The sequence below is a fragment of the Sorex fumeus genome, unplaced genomic scaffold (genome assembly GCF_029834395.1).
Source record: "Sorex fumeus unplaced genomic scaffold, SorFum_2.1 ptg000013l, whole genome shotgun sequence".
In the NCBI taxonomy this organism is placed as follows: Eukaryota; Metazoa; Chordata; class Mammalia; order Eulipotyphla; family Soricidae; genus Sorex; species Sorex fumeus.
The window spans coordinates 19,043,974-19,066,176 of NW_026606070.1; positions in this window are offsets into that span (position 1 = coordinate 19,043,974).

A 22,203-nucleotide genomic window follows, 5' to 3' on the forward strand; every position below is an offset into this window, starting at 1 on the left:
GCATTTGAAATGTACATGTTAGGTAAACTTGCTGCTGTGTCTAATGGTGATCTGAAAACATTTCTTATGTTTTTCTCTTTTGACTTTTGATAATATTTTTTGCCCTTTTACTCCCCCCTTCCTTATCCTGCTATTATTGTTCTAATACAAATATTTATTAGGTAAGTATTCTGTTAGGTATATGGTAGCTTGTGAATATTGCATTTATTTCTGAAGACAAAGAATCATTGAAAATTTATATGCTGTCACAGGACTGGATACTTCTTAATCTACCTGTCTGTACCTCATACACACACCAACAGGCACTTACACAGCACTCCCATACAAGTTCAAATACAGAGACACACTTTAGAGGAGTCATGCTGTTTCTATCAGGCAGCCCTCCAGGGTTTATGGGTTTATGGGAGTGTATTATAATGAGATTGTTGGTCTTCCAGAACAGGTCATTTATTCAGGAATGGTTTTATAGTTGGTACTAAAAACATGAGAAAATATATCATGTATTAGCCTATCTTCGTTCGAATGGTCGTTAAAAATGTTGTCTTAAGTATTGCCATAAATCCTAGATACACAGTGGGCCCAGTGACTATACTTAAATATGACTAGTCATGGATTATATCTATATTTCATACAGTTCTGAGAGTAAATGTAGTGCCCCACTCCAGTGTGTGGTGTTTCCTCACTATTTTTTCTGCCATCACAATTTTGCTATGATCTGCATTCCATTTGTTATGGTAAGCTTGTTTATTACTCATGATTTTGTGATTCTACTTTGGGTTCATTGTGACCTGGAGGAGTTCTGGAATTCTCTTGTATTATTTATGGTTGATCCAGATCCTCTATTAGATAAGCAACTTTGTGTTTGGTTTAGTTTGGGGTAAATTAACGCTACTCAATTTGCTTCTTAATTAAAAATCCTTTACTTCTTTGAAAACCATTTAAAACTATGATGTCACTGGAAAGTGATATTTCTTCACCACCTACATTTATAGACAATGTTTTTAATTCTGTATAAATAGAAGCTTTAGTTTCTTTCAAGTGTTTTCTTCATTTTGTTTGGTTTTAATACATAACTGGCGGACATATTGGTGGTTTATAGTTCTAGATTCATGTTTGCAGCAGCACTGTGATTAATTATACACTGTGTACTAAGCAGTGGTGCTGGCCAGATCCTAGGTGAATGCAGCGATGGTTTTGGATACCAGTGGAAATGGAAAATGCAGGAGATGAAAAAAGAGCACGCAGTTTTCTTCTGGACTCCAGTTGTCTGTTAGGCACTGTTTCCTGGCCCTATTTTAAATAACTACCGAGACATACAAGTTTGGAAAGGATATAGCCATGTTTTTATTGATTTCTCCCTAGATATGCACCAGAGAGAACTGACTATGGTATAAAGCTACCTATGGCTTTAAGAATTTCTCCATTAATCCAGTGAATAATTATGAAAACAACGTGGATGGTAGTAACACTTCAGCACTGCACTGTCTGTAGCACTGTCCTCCCATTGTTCATCGATTTGCTCAAGCAGGCACCAGTAAGTCTCCATTGTGAGACTTACTTCATGTATTGTTATTTAATTCACACATACCATGCATACACAAAGATTTTGACAAATTTAATAGACAATGTCAGGGACCGTATCTCGGGTCTCACAAATGCAAAACACAAACTTTCACGCTGAGCTACATCCCTGGTCACAAATGTCATATTTTAATCTCCATTTTGCTGATTGGGAAATTGAAGCATTTGCAGTTTAAACAGCTTGTCCATAATTAGCATTTAATTGGTTGTTGCAAAAGGATTTAACATGGCAGCAAGATAAAATATTTTTCGAAATTAAAGTACCACTTTTCTCACTCTTTCCTCTTTCTATTGTCCTGCTGATACAGGCTCATTTCATGAATCATGGTGTGAACTTAATTTTCCTGCTTCTATTGCCATATGCTTTTCTATTCCTTTTTTTGTGTGTCATGTCATGTTTCTAGGTCTAGCCTCAGTGCTAGAGTTGCAATTCACCCATTTAATACTAGTTTGAATGGAAAGAGAAAACCTTCTCTAGTCTAGGTCAGCTTCTTTGTATTTCTGTGCAACCTGAAGAACCCCATGTGGCACAGTGCTGGCTATTCTCTTGCTCACTTACACTCCTGTAACTGTGGCATATATCACTGTCACTGTCCTCCTGTTGTTCATCAATTTGCTTGAGCGGGCCCAGTAACGTCTCCATTCTGAGACTTTGTTGTTACTGTGTTTGGCATATTGAATACGTCACGGGTAGCTTTCCATGCTTTGCCATGCAGGCGAGATACTCTCGGTAGCTTGCCGAGCTCTCCGAGAGGGGCGGAGGAATCAAACCTGGCTTGGCAGGGCTGGTTGTGCGCAAGGCAAATGCCCTACCACTGTGTTATTGCTCCAGCCTATATATATATATAAATATATATAGCCTATATATATATAGGCTATATATATATATATTCAAAGTTAGTGATATATATATATATATCACTAACTTTGAATATATATATCTCACTAACTTTGCATATGTTCTTTGTTTTTGTTCTAAAAATATTCTTTGCTTTTTAAAAAAAAATTTGCAATTTTTTTATTATTTAAATATCATGACTCACAAACTTGTTCATAATGCAGTTGTTATAGGCATTCAATATTCCACAACCTTCCCACCACCAGTGTGACCTTCCCTCCACCGTTGTCCCCAGTTTCCCAACCAACCCCCAAGCATGCCCTGTTTACAGGAAAAAACAGTTTATTTTAGATTGATTGTTCCAACCAAATGGCTAATGTAATCATCAAAAAATGCTTCAGTGAAAGAAAATCTGTGAAAATTTGTTATAGCTCAGCAGGGGGTCATTAAGTCCTTGTCTGAGGGTTTACTGAACCATTTGTTGCTAGTTAAGCCTAGTGTTATTTATTGAGCTTAGTTGACTTTTTATGTTACTTTTCCATCTAATTTGGTGTACTATTAGGATGTCAGAGTTGTAGAATTTGGAGGTTTCACGTTGCTGCGAATTCCAAAAATCTTCAGGTTCATAGAACTGGGCCAATACATGAGTTTACAAGATGGTGGTTGTGGGATTAGGTGTGGCTTCTGGGTCTTTCAAAACTACGAGGTAGTGGTGGGGTCAATGAGTGGAGGCTGTCTACCCCCTCTCTGAGAAGAAGAACCCAGAGCTTTCAACCTGGAAACCAGTGTACCTGGAACATTGATGGACTTGGCATCTCTGTGCAGATTAGTCATGAAGCTGTGGAGTTGGGCTGTTGGCACAGTAGCAGTTGTTTGGTGTGGGTACTGCTGCTGGTCTTCTGCAAGTTGGGTTCTCAGCCTGCCCCACTACTGAGAGTGCCTTAGTGTTTTCATCAAGTATATAACTAGTAGTATATATCTGGTATACCTGTGAATTTTTCAGGCTTGGTTTGCATCTTTGAATCTTTTGAGATTCAGTCATGAGTGTTTAAAGCTGGGTTGCTGTATGAGTTTGCATAGCAGGAAGCTGTGGAATGTGGGTCCATTGCATGTATTCTTGATACCTCCGTTGCTACCCCTTCCCATTGTACATTTCAGGTCAGGAATTAGGTTTTGAGACATTAATCAGGTGAGGTCTGATTGGCTCAGCCCTGGGTATGTGTGTGCATATATGCGTAGTCTTGCATATCACATGGAAGTGTATGTGTATGAAGTTATGAGAGAACTCAAGTGTGTGAACAATGTTAGGAACTAACTAAAGCTTACATGAGATGGTTTCTTTTCCTCCTCTCAAGCCTCAGCTGTAAGGCTCAGTACCTCAAATTATGCTCTTACTGATGGAAGTCTAAGATCTGGGAAAAGGTGGTACCTTTGGGTAGGGTGTACATGGAGCCCTTCCTATTCAGAGTCCTGCATTATTCTCATCTGGTGAACTTATTCCATGTGCAACTTAGAGGGCAAGATCTATGGCCTGATGCTAATGTAAGCTGAAATTGAAGGTGATTTTTAAGCATATTGTTATCCTAATAGTCATCGTTATGAATAATTTAATCTGTATAGCAACTATAACATACACATAACATCATTTAATTTCTAAAATAACCCATTGTGTAGCAATAAGTATTGCTATAATTTTAAAGATAATAAAATTCATTCAGAAAAGTGCCATGAATCTACCAAAGGTAAGTATATAACTAGTAGATATCAGATCAATTGTTAATGTACAGTTCTGTTTGATACCAAAACCCATGCTGAAAAACAAGTATAGAAAGTCACCTCCCAATGGGATCATCTTAATTATGTACACATATAAATATCTAACTTCAATGGAAGTTAGGTATTTATATGTGTTTGCATAAGTTCCCAGGAACTATTGTTTTGTGTGTTTTCTCTTTTTAATTTATTTTTATCAATATAAGAGATGAGATAACTAGTTTTTCTATTTACCCCAAATAAAACAGTAGATGGGATAGAATGCAAAAATCAACATATAGTAAAAAGCATTAAAAATCTCATGACTTTAATATTAATTCTGATTTAAGATAAAAATGTGCTTTTTTAATAAACAAAAACACCTTTAGGGTAAGAAAATCTTTTCTTCATGACAGAGTATCATTTTACCTAGGGAACATAGGTTAAGTATAGATAGAACCTCCTAACAATTCTCTTTTCCAATTTTCCTTTTGCTCATAGTCTCTTCACATACCCTGCTCATTAACCTTTAGCTACTGTAGTTCATATTCTATACATATGTGCAAGATAAACTTTTTAGCTATAATACTTGTGTGAATTATAAATCTTCCAAAATCACCTTGGTGTCAACTTTGTCTCAACTGGCTGCTTTTTCCTATCACCTTTTAATATTTACCTCCTATTCACCTATTCTTTTAAAATTCACTAATCAAAATTTGCTGCTAATTATTCCAACAACTAATTGCCAGCTTACTCATGTCTGAAACTAAAGCTCATTTTAACTCAAAAGCTTATTTATAGACTGAATTATGAAAAAATAATAAGGAAAGGAAGAAAGCCGAATCTGAGCTGATATTTGCTGAATAACTTATGAAGAGGAGTGATGTTAAGTACTAGCTGAGAAAGAATGAATAATTAATTGGGAGCTGAGGTCAGGTGAGGAAGCACTGACTCCATTGATTAAACTTTGCAAGAAGCCATAAATCATGGAGATGATCAGATGATTTTAGAAGTGGGAGTGTGATTTGGATTATGTGATTAATGATAATAATGGATTCTAGTCTCTGCTGTTTGACTCAGAAATTAAAGCTATCGCCTATGAAAAACAATCTCTACAAGTAAAATTTCAAACAGTTATGGGAGTAGTTGAACTAGGGATGAGAAATGATGTAATAACCACCACAACAATCAGTGTGGAATGAACAGAAGCAAAAAAACTTGTGGTGCAGAATTTCAGTTTTAGATGAGGAAACTGTTCTTAATGACAGAAGTCACCCGATATGAGGAAATTAGATTCTAAAGAAGTAGCTATAATACGATTTAGTATTTTACAAAGTAAACATATATTGAGATACTCTGATTTAAAATTACAAAGACTCCCATTACCTATGCATTTTTCTACATATTGCTGAATCATGCATATATATGTCAGCAGAGCTACTTAATTCAGTATGATATGACTAATTATTCCAACTCTATGAGTTGAGTCGGTGGTCAAAGAAGAAAAGTACAGCTGATGAATATTTGCCCATCTATGAAATTTGTCCTATCGTGTGGATTCAAAATGAGCGTTTTTTTTTGATACTTTCTACTCTAGTTATACCATAATACAACTTGTGCGATGGCATTCCCTCACATAATGAACAGAAAAAATGTGCTATGATATCATATTTAGTATTGACTTTAGAATTTCAAATTCACTAAACTGTCAATTTTCCAATGTTTGTTCAAGTATCTTAAAAATATCAAAGTGTTTGTAATTTGTAAATGCTCTTTAAGACTAGCTGCAGACTTTTACCAGAACAGTTTGAAATGTAGCTACAAAGAAAGGAATATTTTCTCTTATTAGTCTTTGATATACCAGGTCAATTGTCAGTATGTGTGTTGACCTTTTAGATTGTTATTCAGATTATACATTCAATAAAGCCCACATTCTGCTATATATGCTTTGAAGGCTTTTCCCTTTTGACTTGAAAAAACATGTTTGCATTGTTTTTTTGTGTGTACATTGTTATATGCTTGCATGATGCAGCTGCTATACTGAGAAAAAGCAAACAACCCCCCATTTTTCCCCCAGAGTAAGAGAAGTCTAATTTTAATTTGTGTGATTTTGAAGGATTCAAATATTGTTCTGTCATTCAAAACACAAATTGAGGATTGTATTCTCAGATTCTTTAAAATTTTTTTTCTAAGCATGCCCAGCAGTTGCTGCGTAATTAGTACTCTCATGTATTGACATACCAGAATTAAATACTTGCTTATTATCATTATGCTTTGTATATGTTTCCTTTAATAATTACCCAATCCCATTTTATATTCATAATCTGTATTTCTTTTTTCCCCTTTTTTCTAATGGGGTGGAATACATATTAGTGCACAGGCTCTGTGGCTATATGAAGTGCCAGGGACTGAACTTCAGTTGGCTGTGTGCAAAGAAATATCTTACCTATTCTATCTTTTTGGCCTCATTTCCCCAACTGTAACAGGGAAAATAGAACCAAGAGAATTTAAGTATAAATATCATGTTTTAATTCTGCTTCTCCATATGATTTCCATACGATCACATTCTCTCTGTATAATCTTAAGGGAATTCCAGTTTCTTCATCTCTAAAATATGGACAAAATTTTTATTTGCTTTATTTTTTGGTAGAAATGGAATTATTTAATCATATAAATAAAATGACATACACAAAGCCCTTAAAACAATGCTCAACACATAATGAGTTTGATGTCATGTTAGCATTGTTAAAATAACATTATACTCATCTGTTTATTTCCTGAAAAGCTAAGTATTTTTCTAGTTTTTAAAATAGTTTTTCTTGGTACCCTTGTGATGAAGAGTATAAAACATCGCTAAATTTTTTATTCTCACAAAACCTTCATCCTAATGGAGACAACCAGCAAGTTAAAAATGTGATTAAAAAATTGAGTTATTTAGCGAACATAAAATAGAGAAAAAGCAGTGAAAGGGAATAGAGTTTGAGTTGAGATTTTTAATTTTTAAAATGGTTATCAGGGGGAAATTTGTGAGAAAACAGCACAGACATTATACATTGGATTGAGAAGGACTGGGTCACATAGCTGTCTGGAGGGTGAGCATTACAGGTTGTGATACTGTAAGCACAAATGCTGATGCGAAATCAAACTGGGTATGACTGGGGAGGAACGAGATACTCAAAGAATGGGAGAATAAAGAAATGAAGCTATTGTAAATGAGAATTAGTAGGCAGACAGGTGCTATCAGATCTTAAAGAGCCCAACACTGGTTCAGAATTCACCGGTAAAAGGGGCTGGAGTGACAGCACAGCAGGTAGGGCATATGCCTTGCACGCAGCCAACCTGGGTTCGATTCCCAGCATCCCAGATGGTCCCCTAAGCACTGCCAGGAGTAATTCCTGAGTGCAGAGCCAGGAGTAACCCCGGTGCATCACCGGGTGTGACTCAAAAAGAAAAAAAAATAGAATTCACCGGTAAAAGAAGTAAAAAGGTAAAGGCCCTCCCGTTGATCGTCGATTTGCTCGAGCGGGCCCAGTAACGTCTCCATTGGAGACTTTGTTATTACTGTGTCTGGCATATCGGATACTCTCGGTAGCTTGCCGGTCACTTAGGAAATTATTCCAATAATCTCAGAAAGGTTCAATTCTACTAATTAGTGAAATAGTAGTGGTGGAGGTTATAAAATTGGTTGGATTTTAGATACATTTTTGAGACAACTGTTATTAGTATTTATATATACAAGGGTGACTAAGGATTTGGGACTGAATAAGTGGAAGAATGAAGCTTATCTTCAGTAAGAAAAATAATTGTCATGGTGTTTAGAAGAATAATTTTTAAAATTATTTATTTATTTATTTATTTTAATGAATCACTGTGAGATAGTTGCAAGCTTTCATGTTTGGGTTACAATCACACAATGATCAAACACCCATCCCTTCACCAGTATACATTCCCCACCACTAATATCCCCAGTATATCCCCCTTTTCACACCCTCCCCCTGCCTCCATGGCAGGCAATTTCCCCCCTACTCACTCTCTCTACTTTTGGGCATTATGGTTTGCAATACAGATACTGAGAACTGAGAGGTTATCATGTTTGGTCTATTATCTACTTTCAGCACACATGTCCCATCCTGACTGATTGATTCCTCTAGCCATCATTTTCTTAGTGATCCTTCCTCTATTCCAGCTGCCTAGAAGCATAATTTTAGAAATTCATGTAGGGTGTTTTACATTTGAGATATCTGTTAGACACAAATATGACAACAACAAATGGCAGTTTGAGATCAAAAGGCAAGATCCTGCTCTGAGATCACATTTGGGAGTCATCAGCATATATTTAAAGCTTTAGATAGAGTCTCCAAGGAATAGATACAGAACAAAAATAGATGAGGCTCAAGTTCTTCTTCACTAGATGCTGGTGAGTTGAGAAAATGCTAATAATGAAATAAGCATGAGTTAGTTGGGAGAAAGTTGGGAGAATGTGTGGTTTTAGAGACCACATCAAGGAGTGGTTAATGATCAATTGTGACAAATGTCTATGATGTCTATAGTGGAACTAGGATGATGGATTGTTTTAAATTTGGTAGTGATAAAGAGATTGACAATGACAAGAATAAAAAGAGTCTTAGTAGACTTGAGGCAAAAGTCATATTGAAATAAGTTTAATGACAGGAAGACAAATAGGACACAATAGGCACAAAAACCACTAAGTGCTGTCATGGAAAAGAGATAATGGTCTGTAGCTGGCAGAGGATAAACTCAAGGGATAATTTGTGTTTTAATGGGAGAAATAATGGTTTGCTTGTGTGGTGATGTAAGAGAGGCTCTAGAAAAAGTCACCTCAATAATGCAAGAGACTGGGCTTAACTGGATGAAAATTTTCAGGAAGGTAAGAGGCATAATACCTATTACAAAAATGAGTGGTTAACCTTAACATGAACAGGTAATTCATAGGGATGAAAGAAATGAAAATAACACAGGTGGATAGAAGGATGGGTGTTGGTAAAGCTTGTGAATCATATTTTTGTTTTTCATTTTTCCTCAAAAATCAGAATAAAAGCACAAGAAAGAGGGATATTTAGGGGGCTACTAGATTTTTTGTAATAAAACACAAACATGTCTAGGGCATCATGAAACAATCCCAAGGCTAGACTATCAACACTAAAGCAGGAAATAGAATGTCAATATTACCTGGAGTTATAGAATTTTGGGCTTTTATTTTTGCATAGCACTTGACAAGGATGGTATGGAGGACCAAGGGTTAAGCTTTCTTTTAACTTTGTTTTTTTTTTTTTTAATTTATTTATTGAATCACTGTGGGAAAGGTTACAAAGCTTTCAGGTTTATGTCTCAGTCATGCAAATATCAAACACATTTCCCTTTACCAATACTTATTTTTTCCCATGAAGAACCCCAATAAAACCCCACCCCCCACCCCTCCCCGTCCCTGTGAGGCAGATGAATTCTAGTTAACACTCTATCCGCTTTGATTAGATTGTTTCAATAAAAGATTCACCACTATTATTTAGAGTTTACCCCCCCCTCCCCAAATCAGACATGCTGAAAAAGCATTGTGAGGTGATTTGCTTTCTACAGCTGGGTTCAAGAATTAAATGTTGGTTTTGGATTTCTGCTATTTTACCTATTGACCCTGGAAGTATTTCTACTGAAAGTCAGATAGTTAAGAAATTGGTTTCTGTGTTCTGGAGTCGTGGCCTTGCTGGAGAGCCGCTCGTGGGGGGCAACTGGTGGCCTCGGTAGGGCGTGAAGGGCGGAGCGAAACGCCCCCCTTCCCATGAGGTTTTAGTCGCCCCCACACTCCCGGCTCATACCTGCTGTCCACAAGGCTCCCATGTGGCCGCCATCTTTCTTTCCAGAGAGGAGAGGGCGAATGGGGCAACACCCTTTCCCCTCCGGCAGACTTGATGGGCTGGATCAACGCATAGTCCGTTCACTTTTCTGCTCCAAGCTGCTGGGTTCTGCATTAAGTCCTTGTGCTTCTGGGGCCATGGCCGTGCTGGAGAGCCGCTCGCGGGGGGCGACTTGTGACCTCGGTAGGGCGTGAAGGACGGACCGGAACGCCCCCCGACCCATGAGGTTTTAGTCGCCCCCACTCCCCCGGCTCATACCTGCTGTCCACAAGGCTCCCATGTGGCCGCCATCTTTCTTTCCAGAGAGGAGAGGGCGAATGGGGCAACACCCTTTCCCCTCCGGCAGACTTGATGGCCTGGATCAATGCATAGTCCGTTCACTTTTCTGCTCCAAGCTGCTGGGTTCTGCATTAAGTCCTTGTGCTTCTGGGGCCGTGGCTGTGCTGGAGAGCCGCTCGTGGGGGGCAACTGGTGACCTCGGTAGGGCGTGAAGGACGGACCAGAACGCCCCCCTTCCCATGAGGTTTTAGTCGCCCCCACACCCCCGGCTCATACCTGCTGTCCACAAGGCTCCCATGTGGCCGCCATCTTTCTTTCCAGAGGGAGGAGGGCGGAAGGGAGCAACACCCTTTCCCCTCTGGGCAGAAATGATTGCCTGGATTAACGCATAGTCCTTTCACTTTTCTGCTCCAAGCTGCTGGGTTCTGCATTAAGCCCTTGTGCTTCTGGGGCTGTGGCCGTGCTGGAGAGCCGCTCGTGGGGGGCAACTGGTGACCTCGGTAGGGCGTGAAGGACGGACCGGAACGCCCCCCTTCCCATGAGGTTTTAGTCGCCCCCACACCCCCGGCTCATACCTGCTGTCCACAAGGCTCCCATGCGGCCGCCATCCTTCTTTCCAGAGAAGAGAGGGCGAATGGGGCAACACCCTTTCCCCTCCGGCAGACTTGATGGCCTGGATTAACGCATAGTCCTTTCACTTTTCTGCTCTAAGCTGCTGGGTTCTGCATTAAGTCCTTGTGTTTCTGGGGCTGTGGCCGTGCTCCAAACTTAACTCTGACTTTCAGGGAGAAAGATTGGGTGGTTTACTTCTCATTGATCACTTTGTATATAGAGAGATGTCACGGGGCCGCATAAGCGGCCGCGCGGTTTTGAGAAAAAGTCCTCGTTCCCGCATACTCGAGCTGTGTTTGTAGAGGCTTCTGGTCACCGGGGTTCCATCTGGGGGAGGCGGGATGCGGCACCTACTCCATCTGGAACTTGCGGGTGAACTCGGCTCTTTTTGGAACCTGTTTTTTCTTTTTTTTTTCCCTCCGGGATCCCGCACCCTCCATGTGTTCTTTCTCTTATGCTTAAGGCTTCAAAGATGGCGCTGGGGGGCGGGCTGTGGGCGTGACTTCCGGAATCAGTGGTTACCTGGGAGGTGTAGTCCGGCAGACTTGAGAAAAAGTCCTCGTTCCCGCATACTCGAGCTGTGTTTGTAGAGGCTTCTGGTCACCGGGGTTCCATCTGGGAGGTGTAGTCCGGCAGATTTGAGAAAAAGTCCTCGTTCCCGCATACTCGAGCTGTGTTTGTAGAGGCTTCTGGTCACCGGGGTTCCATCTGGGGGAGGCGGGATGCGGCACCTACTCCATCTGGAACTTGCGGGTGAACTCGGCTCTTTTTGGAACCTGTTTTTTCTTTTTTTTTTCCCTCCGGGATCCCGCACCCTCCATGTGTTCTTTCTCTTATGCTTAAGCTTTCTTTTAACTTTGGACTCTGGAGATAAAAAAAGAAACCCGGAGGAGGGCTGGCAGCAATGTTTGCAAATGCAGGGTTCCTTATGTGAAACTTTCTCACCCATTTTGCTGAAAGGAATTCTCTCGTAGCCCATTTTCCAATAGCTACTTAATACATGGTCTTTAAAGGCAAAAGCTATGGATCTTAGTTAAAAATAAAGGGACTTAAAAACTAAAATAATGCTACAGTAGTAATAGTGGGAAGTCAGGATCTTAGAACTAATGAAGTATGTGCAGATCTAGGGAGTGTCTCTTTTGGATTAGTTTCTCATTTGTACTTGTATGATTCATAGCATGGGGTGAGTCCTTTTACATTTCAGTTAAGTCTATTTCTATCACTTAAAGATTATGTAAACATGACAGATGATTTTAAAGGGTTAGGGAAATTATACAACATTAATGAGGGACTGGAAGCTCTCCACTGGAGAAAAAAGATTTGACTTTGCAAGGTAATACAGTGTTCACATGGTTATTAAAAGTAACTATAGAATGATCAGACTGCTTTTTTTTTGGTCACACTTGGCATTCTCAGCGATAGTCTCAACATGGTGCTGGGATACTGTTTATGGATCATGCATGCATGTCAACCTCTGAGTTATCTCCCTGGCCCCTAGCTGTTTTTTTATGCTGCCGAGTGCCATTACTGTTATAAATTACACTTGAACCCTTGTGTTTATTGTAGCACTAAACACAATGGCCAGAACATGGGATTCAACCTGAGCATTCATTAACGTAATGATTGGATATGGTATATATGCTCAATAAAATACTGTGTTATTATTAAAAAGACAAAATAGGACAAAATAGCTGAGGTTAATTGTGCTAACTAAGATAAAGAAGTGAATGATGATAAAAGAGTGGTTTCAGTCATATGTAGAACACAAGTTACTAACACATAAAAATTGCCAAAAAACTAGCATCTAACCTTTGATAATTATGGTGAATCTTTACCAGAGACATGTGAGTATCTTTATGATTTTGGAAGTGACTGGATCTTCGATGGTATAAGTGGTGATACTTGTAGAAGTATGAAGCTGGACTGCTAAAATTCCACAGAACCTTAAACCAAAGATAATACAATGAAAACAAAAAGAATACAAATTTACAGCTGTAATGGCTTTATTCACTGAACATTTCCATATTCTTATTTTGTAGATTACGAAGCCTAGTCTAGATCACACATCAGGATGTAGAGGGATTCACAGTTCACCAAGCAAAGTCCTTTCCCTTATAAAGCTGTCACACTAGGTTGTTGTCAAGACCAGTTTTTTTCATCTGTTTTTATTTATTTTTTTGACACATTCAGGAGTACCTGGTGCTCTCTTGGGTAGTGCTGGAGTAGGGAAGCACAGTGAGACAGCACTCGTAGATGTGCTCATGGAACCATATGGTGCTGGAGATATGGAAGTGAAGTCTCCTACATGCAGTGCATACATAAAGAGGTGCGTGAAATCATCTCTTTACCCGTGAGCTTAGTGTACTCATCCTTCTTCCCTATTTTGGATTTGGAATCATATAACAGTCTTATTTAATTGACTTCAGGGTTTCTTAGAAATAAGAAGCTTTGACTCTCTTTTCAAATTTCCCCTACTTCTCTGCGGGCCCCCAAATACAGGACAGTAGTATCTACATTTACCCCCAAGAATTTTGCAAAAGCAAGTTGCTCACAGGTTTAGAAAATAGGAAGGAAAACCAAATTCGTGATCTAACACTGACAGTTTCTATTGTGAATATTAAAGATTCTGTCAACAGTAAGGAAAGACAGAAGCTCCAATTTCAGAAATACCCAGAAGCCATTAACTCAAAACCATTTCAAATTCACTCTTTTCAGATATGAATTCTGTCTTTCTTGTTCTCATCTCCTTGCAATTTTTGACTATATAATATGAGTGAAAAAACAATGAATAGAGCATAGTAGATGCTAAGTGTACAAAGAGTAAGCTTTGTCTTAGAAGCCACATATGAACGCATATAGAATATCCATGCACTTTAAAAGATTCCTCTGACACATGATATTCACACACATGATTGTTTTAATTCTGTCTTCCAGCTAGTTTCTTAGTATGCATGCAAATTCTTGAAAATGTGGAGCTAATTTTTATAACCAAGCACATAAATCCAGTCAAGTTTCTAAATCTCTCTTCATCTACTATGGAAACTAAGCAGGGAAGAATTGAACACATTTAACATCCTTTGGGACTAGTTGGAATTTGAAACTATTGATGGGAATTTACCTATGTTCTGGTCAATAGGTCATTTGTCTTGGGGAAGTGGTAGCCAGACAGATATTGACCATTGCATTTCCATCTAGGTCTCAGCTTTGGGTCCAGCTCAAAATCAAATTGTCTAAATTAACTAGGGATTCATGTATCTCATTGTAATTTTATTTAGGCATATAGAAAAAGGATGAGGGAAGTCTTAATATGAACTGCAGGGTTTTTAAATATATTGACAACTTAGTATAAACTATTTTTGAAGACATTTTTGAACAAAATGGGGAGGAGAGAGATTTTTTTACTCACAATGGTATGAAGATGTGCTTCTTTCTTCAATTGACTGGAATTATTGTACAGATGTAATTTTAGTGGTGGATATAAGTTCAGTATTTTGGCTGTTTTTCACTTCCTGTTTCCTGAAGAGTATTTGTACATGATGGAATAGACAACTTGTAACACAGTTGTGTTTACACCCTCATGTAATCACCATTCCTTGAGTGTGATTAAATTTAGTGACTTTCTTCTAATGAATAGAAAAGGCAAAAGTTATATATATATCATATATAACATATATATAGCTTATATATTATATGAATTTTTACTTTCACCTTGCTTGAACTCTTTTTTTTTCTTTTTGGGTCACGCCTGGCGATGCTCAGGGGTTACTCTTGGCTCTGCACTCAGGAATTACTCCTGACAGTGCTCGGGGATCATATAAGATGCTGGGAATTGAACCCAGGTCAGCTGCTGCATGCAAGGCAAATGCCCACCCACTGTGCTCTTGCTCCAGCCCCTTGCTTGAACTTTTTTTTTCATTTTTTATAATTTTATTTATTGAATCACCATGAGAGCAGTTACAAAGCTTTTGGGTTTAAGTCTTGGTCATACAATGAAACACCCATACCTTCACCAGTGCCCATTCTCCACCCCCAAAACCCCAGTATACCCCAATCCCACACCCTCCTCCTACCTGTGGGGCAGATGATTTCCACATTACTCTCTCTCTACTTTGATCACATTCAATATTTTGACACCACACCCACCATTATTTGGCATTTTACCCCAACACTCGATCTGTTGAAAAGGCAACAGTAGACAATTTGTTTTCTGTTGCTGGTTAAGAATAACATATGATGTCGCGTGGCTGCAGTAGTGGCCGCACAATTTTGAAATTCCGAAATTTTAACACTTAAATCTGAAGGGAATTCTGCCAAAACCTGCTGGGTTCCAAGATTTGTTCCTGAGTCTCTGGGATAATGGCCGTTAATCAGCTTGATCAGGAGCCAGAAAGGCTGTTCATGGACGTGACTTGGGGTCTCGTTAGGGTGGGGAGGGAAGGACTGGCTCCACACCCATCCCGTGAGGCCCCACATGTCTCGTCACTGAGGGCCCAGACCTGACTGTCCAATGGCCTCTGGAGGATGATGGCCACTGAGCCGCCAAGGGGGAGCAGGTGGAGGGACATCCCTTTCCCCCTGGGGTGGCCCAGAGACAATAACCTACTGCGGGATCTGGACACATTTCTGCCAAAAGCTTCTGGGTTTCGAGATTCGTTTCTGAGTCTCTGGGATTAAGGCTGTCAAGCAGCTTGATCAGGATCCTGAGAGGCTGTTCGTGGGTGATGACTTGGGGTCTCGTTGGGGCGGGGAGGAAAGAGACGGCTCCACCCCCATCTCATGAGGCCCCGCTTGTCTTGTCACTTATGGGCCCAAACCTGACTGTCCAGTGGCCTCTGGAGGATGGTGGCCACAGGGCCTCCAGGGGGAACAGGCCAAGGCTTGAAACTTATTTCCACCTGGGTTTGCCCAGCACCAGTAACCTACTGCAGGGACTGGACGCATTTCTGCCAAAAGCCACTGGGTTTTAAGATTTGTTTCTGAGTCTCTGGGATCATGGCCATTATCAGTTCAATCAGGAACCAGAGAGGCCATACTCCCAATTATATAGCTGAGCTGGAGGTGGTTTGTGGGTGTGTTTCCCATACACCTAACTTTTGGCCGTTTACTGTCTTGGTAAACTTTGCCCCAAGTTTTTGGGGTCTGGGCAAAGGCACAGCAGCAATTTTGTGGTATCTGGAAGTCTGAAGGCGCCATCAGTCTGATGCACTCACCTCACAGGTACAGATTGACCTGCTGGCAGCACCATACCCCCACCCTTGCTTGAACTCTTGAACTCTTGCTTACTCTGATGAAAGGCGGTCATATTGTTCATTTTGCTAAAACAAAAACAAGATAAACGGCGGGGTAGCTGTCTGATAAGTGTACCTCATGGTGTTTAACTAATAATAATAAAAAAAAACCATTAAAACAACTAGAGGTTTCACCAAACAAGCTGAGCAGAATTGAACTGAAGCATACAAGTTATGGTAATCTTACTCATTGGAGATCACTGTGGTTCTCATATATATACTTGCCTGAGGTTCATTTCCTGCATATGAAACTTGTACATTTCTTTTGTTGTGGTGCTTGCTTGAGGTTGTTTCCCTTTATAGTGCTTGTACACACCTGGCTGCACTGTTGCTGGAAGTTGCCTGTAGTACTAGAAGTATACACAGCAGAACAGCGAAGCTCAAACAGCAGAATTGTTAGAATTATGCTTGGCACATGTGGCAATATTGGGGACCTGAATTTGTGACCATAAGCTTATAAGTCATTGTGCCATTCACATAGGTCATATACGAGTTCTTTCATCTTACCTGATACTGTACTGGCTTTAATGACTAAGAAGTTCTCATTTTCTAAAAATGAAATAAAGGCGGGAGAGCAGATTTGGTTTAAAAGTTTTAGCTAATTGAATTTTGGGAAATATCCATGTGAAAATATAAAAAAAAGTTCAAAAATGAACTTAGGGTGGAGATAAATATTCGGAAGTTATCATCATGTAAGTGGCTATTAAAATTATAGCATGGTGGAAGCTGTCCAGGAAAAGATATAGAATATGAAGTATGCATATTTAAGAATTTTTAGCTTCTCATAACTGAAAAATACTGAATAAGGGAATGAAATAAGAGGATAGAATTTCATCAGTGAGGAAGTACATTGTTCATTAACATCAGATTTCCTGAAGTACAAGATAAGGACTTAAATGTATTCACATTCTTTGGGAACAAGAAGAGAGTTATAACCTTACCTGAACATACGGACAGAGACAAAATTAGTAGATTGAAGGATAGATGAAAAAAGAATTTATTAATGAAGCTTAGGAAAAGTAAATTTTTAATATTAAAATTTTTAATATTAATCATATATTTCTTTTTGTTTTTTCTATTTGGATTAAAAATAACATTTTTAGTTATGAAATACATATTTCATACATTATATTTTTATATTTGAGACAATTTTGTAATTTTATAGTTCTATCTTTATTATAAAAGTTAAGGTTATAACATTTGAAAAGGGAAACAAATAAAATATAAAGTTGGATAACATTGAGTTATCCTTGCTTCTCTTACAGGGAGCTTAGGTTTATTGAGTTACTCCCACAACAGTGCTCCACAGGCACACCGATTCCATCAAGCACTAATAGTCCTATGTTGCTTTTCTCTTTCCTCAGCTAGTTATCCATTTAAACAATACTAATAAATTTACTTCTTTTTAGTCATTTTGTATAAATACAATAAGAGGTATATTAAGCTTAAAGGTAGTCTCTTCCTGGAGACATCTTGCCATATATCAAGACTACAGTCCTTAGGACTGGTTACTCTTCCCTAACCCCAGCAGGGTCTTTATTCAGTTATTTCTTTTTGGGTCATGACAGAGTTGGTCCCATGACTGTGCTCTTAACTTATTATAGTTCTTATGGCACTTAGCTTGTCCCTTTTCAATGACTGGGTAGCTTACAGCTTGCTCTGGGTCCATCCTTGTTCCTTGCTGGGACCCTCCTTTTGGGGGTGTTAGAAACTAAGGGCAATTGAAGCTTAACTCAGGTAAATATGACAGATGACCAGGAGTAAATATTATTCAAAGGCAGTTAACTCCCATGTTACAAAATCATAGAATCAACTATCTCCCTGTGTCTATACAAAATGGACATTGCTATTTAAACCATGCAAATGACGTAAAGGAAAAAGAGAAAAGCAATATAGGGTTATTAGTGTTTGATGGAATTGGGTGTGCCTCGGGAGTAATTCAATAAAACTAAGCACCCTGAGGTAGGAGTAAGGTTGAGCCAGTGTTATCCAACAGTATAATATTTGCATTGGTGACTATGCTGTAATTTTTACTGAAATATAGGAATGTCATTTTGGTATTTGAAAGATGCATAAATACTCCCATACTGCCTGAGTCTTTGCTTAGCAAAGAGTGATAGGAAGAAGGTAAGGCAATACTTTGGCCCACTTTTGATGTGAGTATAAAGTGGTAAAGATTCAGAGAGGATCTAAATATATATGTACATGTGTATACATTACACATATATTTTAAACTGGTATGATAAGTAATGTCTGGCGGAAAATGAAGGATACAAAGGAATAAAGTGGCGGATTGAGAATTTAGGAAAGATATACTTATGGAATGCAGTTTAAAAAGAGATTAGTTGTGATGAGATCTAATGCACATACTTGATCACTTGATCACATGACATCCCGTTATTCATCAATTTGCTCAAGCGGGCGCCAGTAATGCACACAGAGACAACAAATGCACACAGAGACAACAAATACTTTCAGGGCTGAAAACAGATGAGAATAGCAAGTATAAATATAGATATATTTTGGGTGGAGGATGAGAAATTAAATCAGTTCATATATTGTTTTTCAGTATTCCTAGTGAAACAGAAGAACTTAAAAAAACCCAGGAGAACAGCATTTAATTTTTAGTGTACTGCTCTTTCTTGATTTTGGCACAAGATAGACTAAGATTAAGTATATTTCTATTTCTCCTGTTAAAATTTAACATTTTCTCCCCACCAGATCAACCTATTGAGGTTGATGACAACAAGAAAGTTGGGGGGTGAGTCATCTTTTGTAAAGTTGACAGAGTAGGGAAGACCAGCAAAGTGGCTGGCTGCAGTTATGTTGTGGTTAAGGACTATGGCAAAAAATCACAGTCCAAGGATGTCATTGAGAAAAACTTCAAATGCAAGAAATGGATAAATAAGAATTTTAACTCTTTTAAAAAAAGGAAAAATATTCCCCCCTCCTTCTCTTTCTACCAACACCCATATCCCCCACCCCAAAACCCTGCAATATACACATGAAACTGAATAATGAAGACAAAAAAGCACACTATACAGGATCTTATGATCTAAGGAACACAAATGATGGTGAATTCTTTAATTATTTTAGCCTTATAAACCTCAAAATTGGAGTTGAAGAAGACAGGAAGCTGGGATTTTAATTCAATTAAACCTGTGTTCTAGCACTAAAAAATCAGTTCAGGGGAAGCTCGATAAGACAGAAGAGTTTTATTCAATGCCTTATTTTAGGGCACCTGTGTTTTCACACTGCCAATTGGCTGAGACCAAAGGGAAACCCCAAACTCCTATTCCTGCTGGGTGGTAGAGGGTACCTCTGTTTCCTGTCTGAGTGATGTCAGAAAAGTCTGCATGGAAACTTGGACTTTAATTCTTGTGCTATGCTAATGAGAATCAGTGAGTGTGTTGGTAGGATACTAGTATTTATTCAGTGAGTATCAGAGAAAATGTGAGTAGAATCTCAGAGGCATGGGAAACATAAAATTTCTGTCATTGAAAATGTAGAAGAATAATAGCATGTACGAGGATCTGAAAAATTTTTCAAAGAAATAATGACTGAAAATTTACTGCATTTGATAATAAATCTGTATATTCAAGAAGCTCAGGAAAGACCTAAATAAGAAACCCAGATAATCATAGACCAAAATGTATCATAAACAAAGTCCTAGAAACTAAAGACAGAATAAACCCCCCAGAATCCTTGAAAGACACGAAAGAGAAATGATACATAAAGGCAAATAATTGGTATGACAGTGGATTTCTCATCAGAAATCATGGAGCCCTTGAAAAAAGTTAACACATTTTTCAATTTCTGAAAATAAATAACTGTCAACTTAGAATTCCGTGTCCATTAAAAATGTATCCTTCAGATATGGAGAAAAATCAAGGTCTTCCCAGATGAAGGAAAACTAAAAGAATTTGTCACTAGCAGACCAACCCAAAAAGAATGACTTAAGGAAATTTGAAAATGAAAGGAAATGATTTTTTAAAGGACTTTTGGAACATCAGGAAGAATGAATTATGAAGGCAGAAGTAAGATAATCTAACACAGCCAACTTTCTCGTCTTTGGTACAATTACATGTAACCATTGAAAAAATAATGATATGAAATGTTCTGCAGATATGTGTAGGAAATCCTTATGATAATTATATTGTCTATAAGGATAAGAGAGAGAAAGAGAGAGAGCGCCCGTTTGAGAGGGATACTGGTAAAATACCTAGGTCTCCCCACCCCCACACATCCCTTCCTCCCCATCCCCCCCACTCCGTCCCCGTGATCCCTGAGAGCAGAGCCCTGAGTAAGCTCTGAGCACTAATGGGTGTGGCCAAAGAAACAAACTAAAAAGATATCAGAGATATCAACACCTATGATGTTATGTATGGATAATATGATATTTACTAAAATATCACTTAGAGATGTTTATATATTTAAAGAGAAACATGAAAAATTATAGAAATCAAAATAATGTTCTAGAAAAGATAAAAGCAACCTATAGGAATGTAGGAAAAAGGAAAATTCAGCAAGCTTTCTTTGGAGTCAGTTTTCTAGAAAAGAATAGGGAACATAAACACTACCTACCCACTGTATTATCACTACTCCTGCCTCATGTCTTTTTTTTTCTGCTATAATACCAAATTTGCAACTCAGCGTTTTTTTTTCCTTTTCCACTCTTTTCTCCCTATTCGGCGATGCTCAGCGCTCCTGGCTCTGTTCTAAGGGATCACTTCTGACAGTGGTAAAAGGGCAGATCTTAAAGCGTTCACCTTTTCTAATAAACCTCGTTGCCCTTTGAGTCAGGATTTTCCAGTTCTGCAAACATCGGACATCATATTTTTTAGGACTGGATTGGATTATAGTGAAGAATGTACAGCTTTGCCACAAAGCTCCACTCCTCCCCCGAATCCAAAGTTCACAGAAAATAATTAAGTTTAGAGTGAATGAAAAGAATATTTTCTTTTTACAGATTCAGTGCAATTATATTTAGGTGGATCCTGTTCTGTCAAACAAACCACATATGGCCACAATTGGTAAAAAATAAAGAATTTCTTATGAAAACTATAAGGACAAACGGAGAGCATATTTTGAACCAGCAGGTCTTGGTGTCTTTTGCAGAGGCTTACACAAATAATGAGCACATTAATTGTCTTAGAATTTAAAGTTACCTTTAAATTTGTTCTTTTCTTCTGTGTCTCAAAACTTTTAAAATGAGAAAATGAACTTGATCCTTGAGTAGAATCTAGCTCTCACTGAGAGTGATATGTCCAAAAAAATCAATCCGCTTGCTACAGGTGTTCGTGTTAATATGCTGATGGTTCAGATTTATGATGGTAGTTGTTTGTGTTTAATTTTATGTAGTTCTTGGCTATAGAGCTATATCCATGTTCACCGTAAAAATAATGATTTCATATTTACAAAATGTTTTCAGTTATACTTATTTCAGCCATAAAATAAAAAAGCGTGGATATACTAAGTTGGATGGTTCATCTCATTAATGACTACTAGGGAGTTTAGATTCATTATTTTTGTATTAGAAGATTTTTAAAAAATATTAATGTAGTTAATATGAAATGTTTTACTGTGTTTGGCATATCGAATACGTCACGGGGAGCTTGCCAGGCTCTGCCGTGCGGGCGAGATACTCTTGGTAGCTTGCCGGGCTCTCTGAGAGGGGCGGAGGAATCGAACTTGGGTCAGCCATGTTGGCTGCATGCAAGGCAAACGTCCTCCTGCTGTGCTATCGCTCCATTAATAATTCTCCAGTTAACCTTTTATAATACTGTTTTCCACCTTTATAAAATTACCAGGAATATTGAAGTTTCCAATCATTTTTGGATGTCTGGGGTATTGTATAGATATCAGTGTTACCCTGTTGGTCATCTATTGCTTTGAGCAGGCCCCAGTAACGTCTCCTTCGACCTAGCCCTGAGATTTTAAAAAGTGCCACATTCAAGGGTCTTTAAGGGTCAGGAGAATGAGA